The following is a 15995-nucleotide window of genomic DNA, read 5'->3' as shown; positions in this document are numbered from 1 at the left end:
GATGTTTCTGTACACTATGACAGCCACTTGGTTATGACGTTCCATGTATGCTTTCCCTGCCAGCATCTTGCACCCTGCTGTTATGTGCTGGACTGTCTCAGGGGCCTCCTTGCACAACCTACACCTTGGGTCTTGTCTGGTGTGGTAGATCTGATATATATATATATATATATATATAAACAGCAATAAAAGTATTGAAATTGTAAGATAACAAGAAGACATTTTGCTTTTTGTCCTTCAAACCTTGCTGTAAGTGACTGTAATGTCGAGAAATGACAATCACAAAAATTGACAATAATGAATTTAATTGGACTTCATTCGTGTTTTAATGTGATTTTCTACTGTGCGGTGAAAAGATAGTGAAATCTGTAAAGGAAGTAAGTTCTTTCGGCTGCTCCCTTTCTTCAGGGGTTGCTACAGCAAGAAAACTCGCACAAACGATTTGGCAATTGTTTTACACCGGATGCCCTGTCCGCCGCCACCTGGGCTCAAACCTGCAACCTCAGGATTACAAGGCCGTGGCACTGACCACCGTAAAGGAAAATATAGACTGATGTTTTTGGAGCACAGAAGTTGGATAACATTGAGAATTCAGAATTTTTGAGGCCTTTGAGCTAATTTTATATAATGCAAAATATAAGCATGTCTCTCAGCTTTACACAGTCGAGCCTTTGTTTTACATTTGTGAATAAACATACAGTTCAAAACAATACAAAGCTTAGCTTGTTACATTTACTTCTTGCAGATTAGTAAGCGCTTGCTTTGTAGCAGCAAATGCTTTACTGTTCACCTTCAGATGTTTTCTGCACTGACAGACGACTCATTTGTTCTTTGCCTTTTGATTTCTCAGCAGCACAGAATGATGAATGATTTTTTACTCTGATGTTACTTTGAAATACTTGAATGCGATCACCAGGGTGCAACCTGATTAATACTTTGGTAATTTAATAAAATCAGTTAAATAATATAACTTAATTACCCTAAACTTGCCCTTATTTAATGTCAGTTTATCGAATCACTGGACTGATGCACCGTCCGGCAGCTTGGACAGCCATCATCAGCCATCATCAGCCGGTGAAGAGGAGCTGAGCTGGATTCTTGGGGAAAGTACTTGTCCTAACTCCTCCAAGTTGTACTGCATTGCTGCAGGAACATCAGTTTGGCATGTTCCAGTCTTTTTCTGTCTTCAGAACAATCTGATTTCTGTAAAAATCAACTACAACTACATAGGTCCGCACTCTGGTGGTCCTCCCCAGAGTGAAACTGCAGCGTGGAAACTTTTCATGGCGTCATTGCTCCTTGTGTGCTAGCTCAACTTCAGTTTCGTGCAGGCCTGCTCCTTATAAAGCCTCTCAGTATTCCAACAGAAAAAGTTTTAAAATGACTGTATTTGCTTTGAAAACTGTGATTTCTTTAGATTATTACTATCAAGATTTGTACGCCTTCTGACACCTGAAACATAATGGTACATGTACTTCAATGGAGCTCTCAGAAACTAATCACTGGATGTTCGTCTTTAACAGATTAGCTTTTGGAGTCAACCTGATACAAGATGACCAGGACAGCTAGTCAATCTTAGCCAACCTAAAAACACGTATAACTCACAAATACAGAGCTAAAATTGGGTGCGGTAGCAGCTGAGAGTCAACACATTTTCACACTATTCCCAATTTTTCCTTTTTCACTTAGTATCTCAGTAGAAAATAATAACAACTACTTTCACATTTCACATGTCTTTATTCAGACTCTGTTATAGCAGAAAACATCCCCTCCCCTGTAAAAAAACAGCCTGTTTGTCTGCATCACTGCGCTCCACATACATGCATGTGACAATGGAGGTGTTCATTTCTGTAATTACCTGTGTGAGACTCCTCTAACGTTTAAACATCTTCATGTTCTCCCTGTTGTGCTCAGCTCATAAAAGTGGAGGCTGTTCACTGGATCCTTTCCACAGCAAAGACAAAAACACTTCACATCATCCAGCCAGGTAAAAAAGGAAGAAACTCTTTCCAGGAACAAAAAGCACATCATTATCCATGTCAGCCATAAAGACATGTCATTATGCACGCTAATGGAGAGTTTGACAAAAGGTTGAAACATAAAGATGTTTAAGTCTGCATTCATTTATTAATGGACTAGAAGAGGAGCACTGACACTGTTTTCCAGAAGAGGATGAAGGATTATTTTGAAGCTCAGCTCTTTTTGTGATGTGCAGCGAGATGTGTGTTGTGTTCCGCTGTGGGGGCAGCGTCAGCGGCTGTGATAGTGTCGTACACATGCTGTCTGCCAGACCTTAATCTGAGTATTTGAGGTAAAAAAATTTAACTTGGTTTGTCTGTATAGTTTCCAAACCGAACCCATTACATGTTGATAAAGGCTCAACTTCTGTTCAAACAGTACACATCACATTTAATGTACTTATTCTAGCTGTAATTTCAGCTACAAAACGGGTTACATAAGACAAAGTGCTCACCTCGCTCGCCTGTAAAAGGACAAATCTAAATGTCAGCCTATTTTATGACTAAATAAACTTTTGCAAAAGGGAGAAAATGCTGTAAATGAAAGGCGTAGCATTGCCCGCTGCCTTTGATGCCAGAGTTTTAAACTAAAATCATCTCGGGCTGAGAAAGCTCATAGTTATGGTTAATTTTTTTAAGACCTTGTAAATGACGTGAATGAGCTCATGCATAACTGCAAGATCTGCCAGCGCCGATAGTATGTGTTGAGGATGACTCTCAGCTACTACCACATGGAGCTTTAAATCAATGCCGATGAATTTGACTAAGTTATAGCCGTTTTTGTGTTGGCTATGTTGCTATCTTGAATTGGCTGAAATTTTATCAGTTGTAGGTGTACATCCAGTGATGACTCTCTGAAAGTTTCATTAAAATCTGTCCAGTGGTTCACGAGATATTTTCGCTCAAGGCAGTTCCTCACAGGGCTGCAACTAATTGGCGAACAGCATTTGAAAGGGGCGGCTCACCGTGGCGATTTGGATGAGTTGTAATGATGCAAATAAAAGAGTTTGCTTTGCTCCTCACCAGCAGAGAGGGGGATGAAAGGTGCTTTTTTTGTTTTGTTTTAAAAACCTAACCCACTCATTCAGAATGGGTTTTATATTGAAAGTGAAAGACATCATCAGCCAATTCTTAAAAGAAAATACAAGAGGTCACAAATTCATTCATTGATCCAATTCATTTAATTCCCCGGTGAGTGGAGTGATGATCTGAATTACAAATATTAATTGAAAGTAACGAAAACAAAAATATGCACAGTTATATGGCTCTTGAAATTATTTGTCTGCCTCGTTTGATAAGTTAAAATTGTGTGGCCAATAAACTGGATCTGTCTCTCTGTGCCGATACTTTCACAAACAGACTTAGTTTTCACAGATTTGCATATTTTCATCACATCGGTAGACATTCTGACTCTGAGTGGCACTGAGCTAAACACAACATTGTCTGCTTGTCAAACTCAATAACACGTTTTGTTCATATGTGACTTTCCAGGCCCCTCTGGTTCATATTTATCATTGTGTGGAGCCTGCTCAACAAATGAAGTGAAAACACAGCACGCTTTGCAAGAACTGGTTAAAAGTTCAGCTCACGCAGGTTGAAACAGAGCTAATTCAAGTCCATTCTGAGCAGAGCGCACAGATTCAGAATGAACTAGTTTGTGTTTATTGATAATGTAAATTAGGTACATTATTCTAATTCTGTATGTCGCGCTTCTACTCCTAACAATAGTAGGTTAATGAAGTTGCTAACATCTACCTACTGTAGGTTCGAAGGGTAGTATGTCATAAATAACTTACCAAAAGTTATAGGAAGTTGAACAGCTGATAAATAAGTTCTAACGGCAACAAATATTTTCATTTACAGCAAGAGTCTGAGTACAATTAAAACAAATCAGAGCTCTTTCAGTGATAAAAATAAAAGCCAAATGAGTCACTCAGCTCCCCTTTTTTAGTGAAGGGTTGGAATTCTGAGTGTTTAGATTCAGGGCTTCTGAGTGTGCCCTCAGTCTGCTCGGCTCATATCACCAGCAACATATGAAGATACCTCGTAGCCAAACTGTGACACAGCTCTGCCTTTTCCTTCCTTTCCCCCAGTCTCAGTGGCCGGTGAAGCCAGAGTTTAATGAGATTTAAAAAGAAAAACAATATCAGAGTGATTCACCGAAAGAGAAAACTTCACCACATTTTCATTTAAAACAAGAGGAACATCAAACGACAGATTAAATGAGACGGAAGCAACAAACTAAAACAGCTTCCTTCAGTAACAGAAGACGGCAGGACTGGTTCTCCGGCTCAGTCTTCTGTCTCAGTTTGAAGGTTTTCTGTGGTGTCGTTTGAGACTGGAGCGTCTCTGCCCTGACTCCAGCTTCTACATCCCCTTGGTCTTTGACTTCATTGGCACTGCTGGGGAAGAAATTAACAGCAGATAAAGTCAAGTACAAGTAAAGTTTGGTTACCTTTCTCGGGTAAAAATCGGTAACTGCTTTACAGCAAAATGCAAATACAGATTTTTTTTAAGTTCTGACATTTTTGTTTTTCAGTCACGAGAGCATGATAATCTGTAGAGAAAGATGTTATTCTCAGTCAGAAAATGTTCAGATCTTTTAGCTTTCAGTTCATGCAGAGCAGTCTTCCTTTTATTCACAATATTTAGGGTCTGTATAGGATTTAAGGGGTTAGGGCCTTTTGGCCCTGGGCTAGGGTTAGGGTCCCCTCAGGCTTGAGGGGGTTAACCCTTTAAACCATGAGCAGACCCTAACCCTGTATATATTCACAGGCTAATTAAAACACAGACTTCGATGTCAGTGAGCAGGAAGGTTTATATAGATTTAGCTAAATAGTTGATTTACTGTAAGAAGGTTTTAAGTTTGTTCCTACATTTAAAATCTATGATGCCAATTATACCCAACTTCTCACACGACGTATCAATACAATCCCCCCACATACACGCCCACCCTCCACCCACACACACACATTTGTATTCCTGTTGGGACATTGCATTTATTTCCATTCATTACTGAATCTTTATCCTGACCTTAACCATTAACATCCAAATCCTTTTGTCGTGTCATTTTAAAAACAAAACCTAAAATGTGTCCAGTCAGGTGGTGTGTGAATTTTAATGGTTTCATGTAAAAAAAAAATTTTCAAAATTCAATGAGTATTAAGAAGACTTACAGAGCAGAAAGTGTTGCAGCTCATTGCAACATTCAGTACTTTGGGGTAAATATTTCATCATCTACTTAACTTTATCTTATTTATATATGATACTTTATGAAACTCATGGTGCTTAACATACAAAAAAAGCTTTAAAATAAAGAAGCATATAATAGTTTAAAATAGCGATAAAAATTAAGTTGCAAAGTTCAAAATAAAATAAATACAGGCGACAGTTAAATCTCCATAAATAAAAGGAAAATAAAACTCAAAAAAAGCTTGTTGAAACAGACGGAGAGAGTCAAAGTGCACCAAATACTAAGTGTAAGCCCTTTCAAAACGGAAGGCTTTGACCTGGGTTAAAACAAGTGTTCTCGTCAAATTTACAGGATCTACTGCCCACTGGAGTGATCCCAGTGACTCGCTCACTGATGATGATGATGTCCAGGACTCTTCGGTTTCACATCTGTTGCTTTGTTCACAACAGCTGGTATTGTTTCCCAACAAAGCAACTGCAGAAAGGCTCTTCATACGCTGCTCAAACACGCTGGGGCGACCGGGTTTGGCTACTAACATGTTAGCGCTGCCTTGGAGTACGAGTTAGAGATGACTCTCAGCTACTACCACTCCAAATTCTAGCTCAATATCTGTAAACCTGACTAAGCTATAGACACATTTGTGTTTGCTAAGGTTGCGTAACTGTGGCAGCCGTCTTGAATTTGGCGTACATCAGCTGTAGATGTACGTCCAGTGATTACTTTGTGAGAGTTTCATTAAAATCTGCCCAGTAGTTCATGAGATATTTTGTTAACAGAGAGTCAAACAAACACAGACACAGGCAAAAATGGCGATAAAGAAATCAGCACAAGGGCCGTGTTTTATTACTAGACTGTCTCTTCACGGCGGCCACTGACGTCTCTCAGGTTAGTGAGAACTGAACGGGAGAAGAGATCAATCGGCGGACAGATGGTCGTAGAAAGACGGCTGAATTTTGAATCTGGCGTGTAAGCTTCAGCCGTTTCACAGTTTTAGTTTGGGTGATATCGAGGTTGAAACAAACAGAAACTCATTAGCAGAAATCAATGCCAGCTCTAATGTTCAGAAAAAAATCTGTTTCCAGAGGTGGCGGACATAAACACCTTTCCTCTCCTCCGGATGCCTTTTTCCCGTTCACACAAAGATGTGATGTGAAAAGATGTTGCAGCCACAGCTGTAACCTCTTTCCCTTTCCTTATATTCCTCTTAATTAGTTTGCTTGTGCTTAGTTTTTCAGCTGTGTGTGTATGTGTGTGTGTCCCAGCACGACTCCAGTGAATAAACACACCCCATCAGGTCCGATCCAGCAGAACATCCAGGGAGCTTGCAGTCATTCTCTGCAAAGCTGTTCTGCTTAGTGACTGTAAGCTTGTTGAGTAAAAATACACGAGTCTTTCTCTCCTCTCCTTAGTCATCTCCTTCCTGTCATGGCAGACTTCGCCTCCAGTCCTGTCACCTGACAGCCAGCCCCTTCCTCCATCAGAAACTTGTTTCAAATCGGTGGCAATCGACGTCTTTTATTCTCTGAAGTGTCAGTTTTCTTAAAAAAAAAACAATCTATTTTTAGATATTAAAATTTAGATCTTCTGAAGTGGGGTTCTGTGGAAAAGTTATGAACAGTTAATATCTTACCTGCTGTAGATAGCTCTTTGAGCGAGTTTAATTCTGACTGTACTGACGATTGAATGATTAGTCCAAGACCCAAGTAGATGCTGCCATCTTAAAACAAATTCAGTCTAAACTAGAAGCAGTTAAAGAGCGCAAACCTCTGCTAAGGCCACAGCGTGCATAAAAGATCCGGATCATAATCTGGATCAGCACCAAAACGTAACCCATTGCTTTTGTAACAACCCCAACATTTCCTGAAAATGTCCTCCACATCTGTTCATTAGTTTTCACCTGATCTTTCCTAACAGACAAACAAACAAACCAACGGACACAGCAGAAAACAGAACCTCCTTGGTGGAGGCAACAAAAGGGTCACATGTAGGAGCAGAGACAAGTGTTTAACAAATGGGTTACCTGTGACCTTGACCTTTGACCCCATGAACCTTGAAATTAACAGACATCATCTTTGACCCATGAGGTGTCCAGCTGAGCACTTCGACATTCTTACATGACACTGCTGCAGAGTTAGAGCACTAGGTGAACTGTGAAGTTGACCTTTGACCCCGTCGCCTTGAAATCAACAGGGATCACCCTTGACCTAGGAGGTGTCCAGCTGTGGAGTTTAACTTTCCTGTCATACAGCTGCAGGGTTAGAGCACGGGCTGATCTGTGACCTGCGATCTGTGTTTGATGTTTTCTGAAAATTTCCTGAAAATCCATTTATAACGTTTTGAGTAATCGTGTCCACAGGCAGGCAGACAGGCAGACAGGTAGACAGGCAGACAGGTAGACAGGCAGACAGACGGACAGACAGGCAGGCAGGCAGGCAGGCAGGCAGGCAGGCAGGCAGGCAGACAGACGGACAGATGCTACTGAAACCATTACCTCCTTGGCGGAGGTACTAAATGCTATAGATTTTCATGTGTATACTAATTTATAATCTTTTACATTATTAATATTTTGCATTACAAAGGTGTTCATTTTCAAGTGCAAAAGGCAGCAGCACCTAGCTGTAGCACTTCCAGTGTGCATTCTATATCATAATATTTAAGCTGGAAAACCTGTGTTCAAAACAACTATGACGTAAAGGTTTAATGTTTTAGGTTAAATTTGTTTTAAAACAATCTACAAGCAATCCACTTTGCTCAGACTCCTGCCCAGACTAGCCATTAGCTCGTTAAACTGAGGACATTCGAAGATCTATCTACTCCAGGTAAGATAATAGTTGTTCACAACCTTTCTACAGAACCTCCCTTTGAGAACAATTTAAAAAATTGCAGTCACATCTTGTTTGTGGAACAAGTTTCCTTTGCTTGTTTGTTTTTCTTTTTCTTTTTAGGAATTGCTTTTATAAGCAGCTGAGAACATTTTTTTTTCATTATTTCAGGCAAGCTTTTAGTTGGTGTTTGTAGCAATGTTTTCATGTGTTTTAATGTTTTTAAAGCTGCTTATTGTGCTGATGTGAATCCCTGCACTGCATATTTCAATTTCTCTTTTTTGAAACAGATGTTCAAAGTACATTAATTTAACTTTGAAGCTGTTTCGAAACCAAGAATAGGTAACGGTAGGTTGATTTCATCCAATTTAAGTTAGGGCCTCTTTACATAAAAACACAGCTCTCAGTATACGCACATAAAATGGGTTACCAAGGAAATCTTTTGTGAACATATTACTAGTACGTCTTTTGAAGGCTGCTTTAGTAACTGCTGATCTTCTGGTTGGGTTAAAAATGGCCAGCTCGGGTAAGAAGGGATCCTTTCACAGGGCTGATTGCTGCCCAGCATCTCAACACGACACTAAATTTAAAGCAGCTCCTGAGCAAGACAGCACACAGTAACCTCCTCAGGTGTCCTACAGTGGTCTGCCACAGTTAGCCCCGCCCCCTTCTATGTCACCAACCAAGGAGGTAACTCCGCCCACACAATCAGCCCACCTTACAAAGACTCTAAAAACAAGTCATTAAAGTTTGAAATCAGAGAAATGGACCACTGCAATGTTTTATGATAGTGTTGAACTAAAAGAAGTATTTTTGATATTTTATTCCATTTCACCTTTAATATTCTAAAGAGAGCAGAGGGCTTTGCTTCAAGTAGAAGATAAATAGAAGATAAACAAACAGAAACCTTCAAGTTTTTGTTCTTTCTATTACCATTTATATAACTCATGGGCTTAGTCACAGAAAAATTGTTTCAGGTTAAGTTGTTGCAGACATTCAAAGCATAGATTTAATGAAAATCCACAACATTTATTCTGCAAGAAAAATTTCATTCCAAAGTTGAGTCCAACAAAGAGAAAGTTTAAGATAAACACAACCAAAAGACAAATGTCTCTGGAAAAGTTATGAATAATCAATAACTTACCTGCTGTAGATAGTAGGGGTGAGGGGTAGACATGGAAAATTCTGAATCAATTTTTAAATGTCAAAAATCTTTTTTATTAAGCCACGTTAACATAGTCAGCAGAGCAGCTTCCTACCGTAACTTCCTGTAGTAGAAACATGATGCATATGGAAATTTGATAAGGAACTTAATCAACAGTAAAAAAAACTGAAGCAATTGTGAATGCTGGAACAATGGAAACACTTAACCTGATGGCAGACGATGAATATAAATTACAAACTATTTAGCAAGCAAGAGAATAATGGTAAACGTTTAAAATCTTGCAAACTAAATTTGGAAGTTTAGTTATTAAACAAAACTTGAAAATGTTTAATTTAGATGAAATACTGATATCATGGCCAAACGGGATGAATTAAGGAGGGATTAAGGCTGTCTTCACAACTGATAGTCCAGTAGACTCGGTTCGATTGGAGACCAAAACTGCAACTTTTGCTCTATTTTCGGCTGCTGCGGTTTGCGTTCACACTGCAAACAAACATTTTACCTTCTCTTCACTCCACGTCTGACCAGGAGCCATTTCTCCTGCTAGTGGTAGAAACACTCATCTGTTTTGGTTGTATTTACCCAGAAGGCCCTGTGCTGTAGTCCACTTCCTGCTTTTGGAGCGGTCTGCGGCCTGCTTATGTTCACATATGCATTCGAACCGCGCCAGAGTTCACTTCAACCGAACCGAGACCGAGGTTTTTAGGTGGACTAGAGTTCACTTTTTTGGTCCGCATCAGAGTTTGATTGCACGTTCGCACCTCCCCAAACAAACCAGACTTTCTAGGCAAATGAACTGGAGTTTGATTAAAGCGGACTAAAGAGGGCTGGTGTGAATACACCCTGAGGCACTTTACAGCTGAAGGGTGCAGAGGTTATCAACCCTGGTTTTAGACCAATTAAAATATCCAAACCAAATATGTTTTTATTCAGCTATGCCACCAACACAAAGAGGAAACAGTGTTCCTCTTTGAAGTACAAAGGCTGGTTGGTGGGGCTTCCTCTCTCAGAATCGGGCCTCATCGAGGTTGGACCGCTGCTGAAGCTCGAGGAGGGAAGAACGAGCCGACGATTCAAGGGCCTGAATGTCTGCTGTAGTGTCCAGGAGGTGAGAGCAGCCTAACTTTCACAAGCCTTGAAAGGGGAGGATTTCTTTAGATGAATTTGTTAAAAAGACATTATTAGAGTTGTGATTAGTCACTCACTCTGAAAGGAACTAACATTTATTCATTTTATTTTCAGAGGAAAGAAAAACGACTCTAATGGTAAACACTGACCACAAAAACGCTGGTATTATTTTCTCCAAATTGGATGAACATACAAGCCTCACTAACGCTCTGAATCGAATCCATTGTTGCTTCTTGATCACTGGTATTTTCCAGCTCATTTCAAGCGTGCGTCGGAACAATCACTTCTTGAAGAAATCAAGTCTCGCGGCTCTCGCTCCCGGCAATTACCACTTGATTTGCGAAAAAAAATATCTCAACTGCATAAAGAGCTGAAGAAAATTATTCCCTCTCATCTGGTTTTCTTGAGTGCTTCTAACATTCTCACCTTGTTAATTTGGTGGCAAATAACCCAGTCTGTGATGCAGGCAAATGTGAATAATTTTGTCATTTTGCCAGTTCTAAATGTGCTTCTGATTCAGAGGGCACTCCAGCCTTTTACAGCATCTTAAAGTCCGGGTTTGGGTTATTTGTTGCAGAAAATATCTAATATTAAGCCGCCTATTTCCCTTACGTTTCAGCTCATCTCTCTGCAGCCTTTAGGTTAAATCTCCTTACTTACTTAAACAGCATACTGCCTGCTTTGTGAACATATTAGCATATCTCTTCACACGATGACAGTGCAGACGTTCACCCTTTTGCCACTTTCTTCTCTTTCAGTCACTCTGACAACATTCCTGCCACATGAAGGCAAATTCGTTACACAAGACTTCGAGGTGTGTTGCACTAAAGCAGCGGCGTGTCAGCTCAAAACGAACTGAGCTAACAAAGCAACAACAGAACCTTCCCGAGCCCTCTATGCAGGTCAAAGATCTCCAGTCAAAAGAATACGAAATACTTAAGGCTTGTTCTTGTTTCTCTGTAGGTGTATGATGTTGGTTTATTCAGTCGAGGAGCTGAAGGTTCACCTCCAGTGGAACGCTCTTCTCTGCGCAGAGTCACTTCACATGCAGTAAAAAGCAACAAAGCACAGTTTGAAGTGAAGGGACTTCTTTCTCTGGTGGAAAATAAAATGTCAGTGCACCTACACAGAGCAAATCTTTTAGAAATATGTTAATAATAGGGGGCATCTTGGGAGGAAAAGACAGTCTTTGAGGATGCATGACTCGTCTCTTTATCACCTTTAAATCATGATTTAAAGGTGATGATGATCAGTTTCAAAAGACAGAAAACATCATCTAACTTCTCATTCCTTTAAGGTCATTTCTCAGGCTTCACAAAAATAAACCCCTTCCCAAAACCAGTGGTTTACTCAGCTCGTGACTGTCAGTGTTTGAAGCACTTGCACAGATTGAGATGAACTGTGCTTCAGTGTATAATTCTTAATTAAAAACCCGTCAAACATTGCTGTAGAGAATAATTACAGCAGCTGTAGTTTTGGTTCACCTGCAGACCAAAGGCCAAATTCCCAGCCAGTAGCTCTCAGGTGGGATTGAAGTCTCTGTTCTGAATCATACCACATATAAAAGGGGATCAAAAGGCTCAACATTTCACAACACAGCGTGCTCCTGGAGTGGCGTTGCCTCCGAAAGCATTTGTTCACAAAGCAAAGTAGTTAAATAAATGTGAAATTTTAATGAAACGTGATGGTCAGAGAATCCAAATTAACAATTTACCTGAAACTGAGTGAATGAATTTGTTTTAATTTTCTGACAACAGGGGATCAGGGCATCAGAAGGAGGCCTGATGTGGGACTTCGACAAGGACCCGGCAGAACCTCTGAATCCTCTGGCTCATTGCCGGGCCTGGGTGGATGTAAAAAAATCATTTATATTGAAGACAGGCTCAGAGTTGAGGGTTCTTCAAAAATGAGCAAAAACTGTTTTTTTGCAGTGTGTCTAATGACAACCCCCACCTGTCACGATCTTGGGCTCTTTGTGTTTTGTTATGTAGGCTGAGCTGATTTTTGTTTTTTAAATTGTTTTCTTATGGCTCTTTTCGTTTGCATATTTTCTTGTTTCCAGTATGTCTACCTGGGTCTCCCCCCGTGCCGTTTGCCATTAACTGTTTAAGTTGCCTTCAGATCGTCATTCGCACCTGTTTTCCTCACGTTCCCCCTCAGTAATCAGCTCTCGCAGTTTAAATACTCCCTGCTCTTCAGCTCGTCGCCGGCTGTGTTACCTGCTCCGTGGCCTCGGTTATCCTCAGTGGTTTTGTATTCAGCTTCTCGTGCCTTTTGTTGGGTTTTTATTTGATGGATTTTGTTCGCAGCTTCGGCAGCCTGTTAACTTCCTTATTGTGTGAGTTCACATTATTGTTTTCCTGGGGTTTTTTTGTTTTGTTTTGTGGGGTTTTTTGTGTGTGGGGGGGGGGATTCTGTGTTCTTTGTGCTATTTTAGTCCTTCATCTATCAAACTGTCCCGCTCAGTCAGGAGACGGGCGCTGTGGCTTTTGTTTTGTTTTTTTTTTGGAGTTTTTGTCATTTTCAAAATATTTCACTTTATTTCTAAATAAAATTTCCCCACAGAAATACATTGAGATCACTTCAAGTCCTTCACAAATGTTCGTGTTCGTTTCTTGAGCACACTCGCTCTGTTTTTGTTCTGAAACCATATTTTAAACTCAGACGCAGTCCTTCTTTTCCCTCTAATAATGTCTTTGGTAACCAATTTTATCTGCTTATATTGAGAAATAATGGGTTTTTATATAATATAAAACTTCACTAATTTGAAATTAATAATCAAAGATCAAAAGATTACCAGGGTCTCTTCTGTATTTTCCGTGCTCACTCAGAAGTGTGACGTATTGAGAGCCAAACACAGGAAGCTGTAGTTTTGGTTCACCTGCAGACCAAAGGCCAAATTCCCAGCCAGTAGCTCTCAGGTGGGATTGAAGTCTCTGTTCTGAATCATACCACATATAAAAGGGGATCAAAAGGCTCAACATTTCACAACACAGCGTGCTCCTGGAGTGGCGTTGCCTCCGAAAGCATTTGTTGTTTCCCTCACTCAGCGCAGTCGGCGCACCGCTGCAGCTCCAGTTAGTGATCTGAATCAGTGTGAAAGACGGTGTTATTCACCAGACTTCCTCAAAACTCTCTGTTTCAATCACGAAACAGACTGAAACAAGCTCGAGCCTCAGAGCCAGAAAAGAAACAGGCCATCGAAAGATCACTATTCACCTTTTAAAGCGTATTTAACACATTTCAAAAACATTTTGCCATTGTTTCTAGCTTGCATCGAAAAGCATGTTACATATAATTAGTCATTAGAATAATTTTTAGGTTCAATTCTCGGGCCTGGACCTTAAAGGGACAGTGCAGTCAACTTTGACTTGATGTTCAGTCAAATAGTTATCAGTAGTTAGTACCTTATTAGCATTATTGACATCACTCACAGAGCACAGAGTGTGGAGAAAAAGGCAAAAGTCTTCATCTATGACAGGCTAAAGACTAGCCAAACTAATGTCAGTTTTTAAACTTATTGTTAGGCTTAGAAAACACCTCTCTCAAAAACATACAAGTGTGAACTACATTAGCTACATTAGTTAATATTAAACCTGGACACTTTTGAATGATGAGGTTTGTCCCGTTTGTTGCCATTTTCCCAACCAAACAACGTCTCTGTTACCACGCGAATGTGTGTGTGTGCTGAGCGTAGATAAGCTATGTTTATGCCGATGGTGCAGAGGCTGCGGATGTATCAGTCCACCTGATCGGAGCATCAAGTCAGTCCCGGCAGACTGATACATTCAGCAGCCTCAGCACGATCAGCACACACACATTTACGTAGTAACAGAGACGCTGCTCGGTTGAGAGAACAGCCTTTAGTCTCTTTCTACACACTTCAAGCTCTATAGCTGATGTCACAGCTATTAAGGTGTTGACTGGACTATCCCTTTAAGGTTAAATTTTCCACGCCAGCTTTATCCCGTTCAGGGTCTCTGGGGCCGAAGGAGGTTTCTGGTCCACCACAGAAGGAACACTAAGACAGACACCTTCCAATCATCTCCGGGGTCAGATAACCCAAGATGCATACTGTTGACCTTTCGGAGGAAACCGACACATCCCAGGGAAATCTCTGAAGGCACACGAAGACGATGCTAACTTCCCACACAAAAGGTCACAGTTTAGTATTTCCACATATTGTCGATGTAAGACGTTCATGTTAAACTAGAACATTTTTGCTACCAAAACCCGCAACAGGCATGACAGCTGACAAAAAAAGGCACTGTAACATAAACATCACAAAAAGATAAATATGTAAGACAACAAAACCAGAAAAAAAGTAGATGATAAATATCAGTGTATTGGCATTTAAGGAATGATTTTTCTCCTCTCTTAGTGAGTGTTCCTGTTGACCTGTTTCGTACATTTTTAGGGAGAAAACTACAGTGTAATTATCACACAGACTATTGTCTTGAACTTCAAAGCTACATATTTATTTGATTTTTATTCATTTCTGTCAAAAGCACATTCATAAGAAGTTATATCAATGTAAAAAGAGGAAACCGACACCACGCAGAAAGACCGTACACAGCAACACAGCGCAGAAGCTGTTCAAAACAAAGCATTTGTTCTGAGAAATAACAAAAAATCAAGTTTTCTTTTTAGAAATTATCATTCCAAACCATAAATTAAAACAGCCTGACCTGATGTGACATGCCTTACGGGAAAGTTGGCACACTGGCAAATTTTAAGACTGTGTTGTTTTTTTTTAAACATTGAACACCGATGCACGGGCAGGACATTAAACTGGAAAATCCAGGATTGTTTTTTTTTTACTTTCCCTGTAAGAAACCTGCTCTACAGCACTGATGCCAAACTGCAACAAAAAAGTCAAAATAACCACAGAAGTTATGCACAGAGATTCCACGTGTGCTAAAAAGTCATTGTTATGAAAGAAGAGTGCAACAAAAGACTTTATTGAAAAAAATAAGTTATATTTTAATGTTTTTTTCAGAGGGCCAAATTACATACGCAGAAGATCCCAAAGATAAAGCTCAGATCTTTGAATTCTTTATTTCCAGACAGCAGTGGGCATTTTCAATAAAGCAGTTCCTGTTTTCCCCAGTTTCATCTGCATTAGGATGAGTTTAGAAATTCTAATAAAACAGCCCGGCTTTCTTTAGAAACCGAAATCTGTTATTCCTCTCATATCAAATTAAAGAAAATGATTTATGAAGGCAGGATGAATGAGAACAATCTTTATTATCTCTGACTTAACAAAAACTAAATTAGGATCCTAAGATAAAGACTGTGTAATAAATTTCTGCACAGAACCTTATAAAAACAATAACAAAAGAGTAGCCGCCTTTTTATTTAATCATGTTGGTTCTGTTCTTTTTTTTAATTTTATTTTTATTTTAATAAAGCAGCAGACAAATAAAAAATCATTTTCTTGGTACCAGGATGAAAAATTTGACATTGTTTACGGTTTTCCTATTCATAAAAACAAGCAGAGCCACATGAATATGTACAGACATTTTACTGCTTCAACCTTTGTACACAAGAAGTTCCACAATAAAACATTCAACACTAACAATTAAACGTTTTCAGTGTTTTTTTTTTTTAACCATCATTTAAAGTTTGGCTGCATGGATGTGTAAAGTTACATTCAGCTTTTCTTTGAG

This window comes from Kryptolebias marmoratus, linkage group LG3 (genome assembly GCF_001649575.2).
Source record: "Kryptolebias marmoratus isolate JLee-2015 linkage group LG3, ASM164957v2, whole genome shotgun sequence".
Lineage (NCBI taxonomy): Eukaryota > Metazoa > Chordata > Actinopteri > Cyprinodontiformes > Rivulidae > Kryptolebias > Kryptolebias marmoratus.
Note: the sequence above shows the minus strand (reverse complement) of the source record.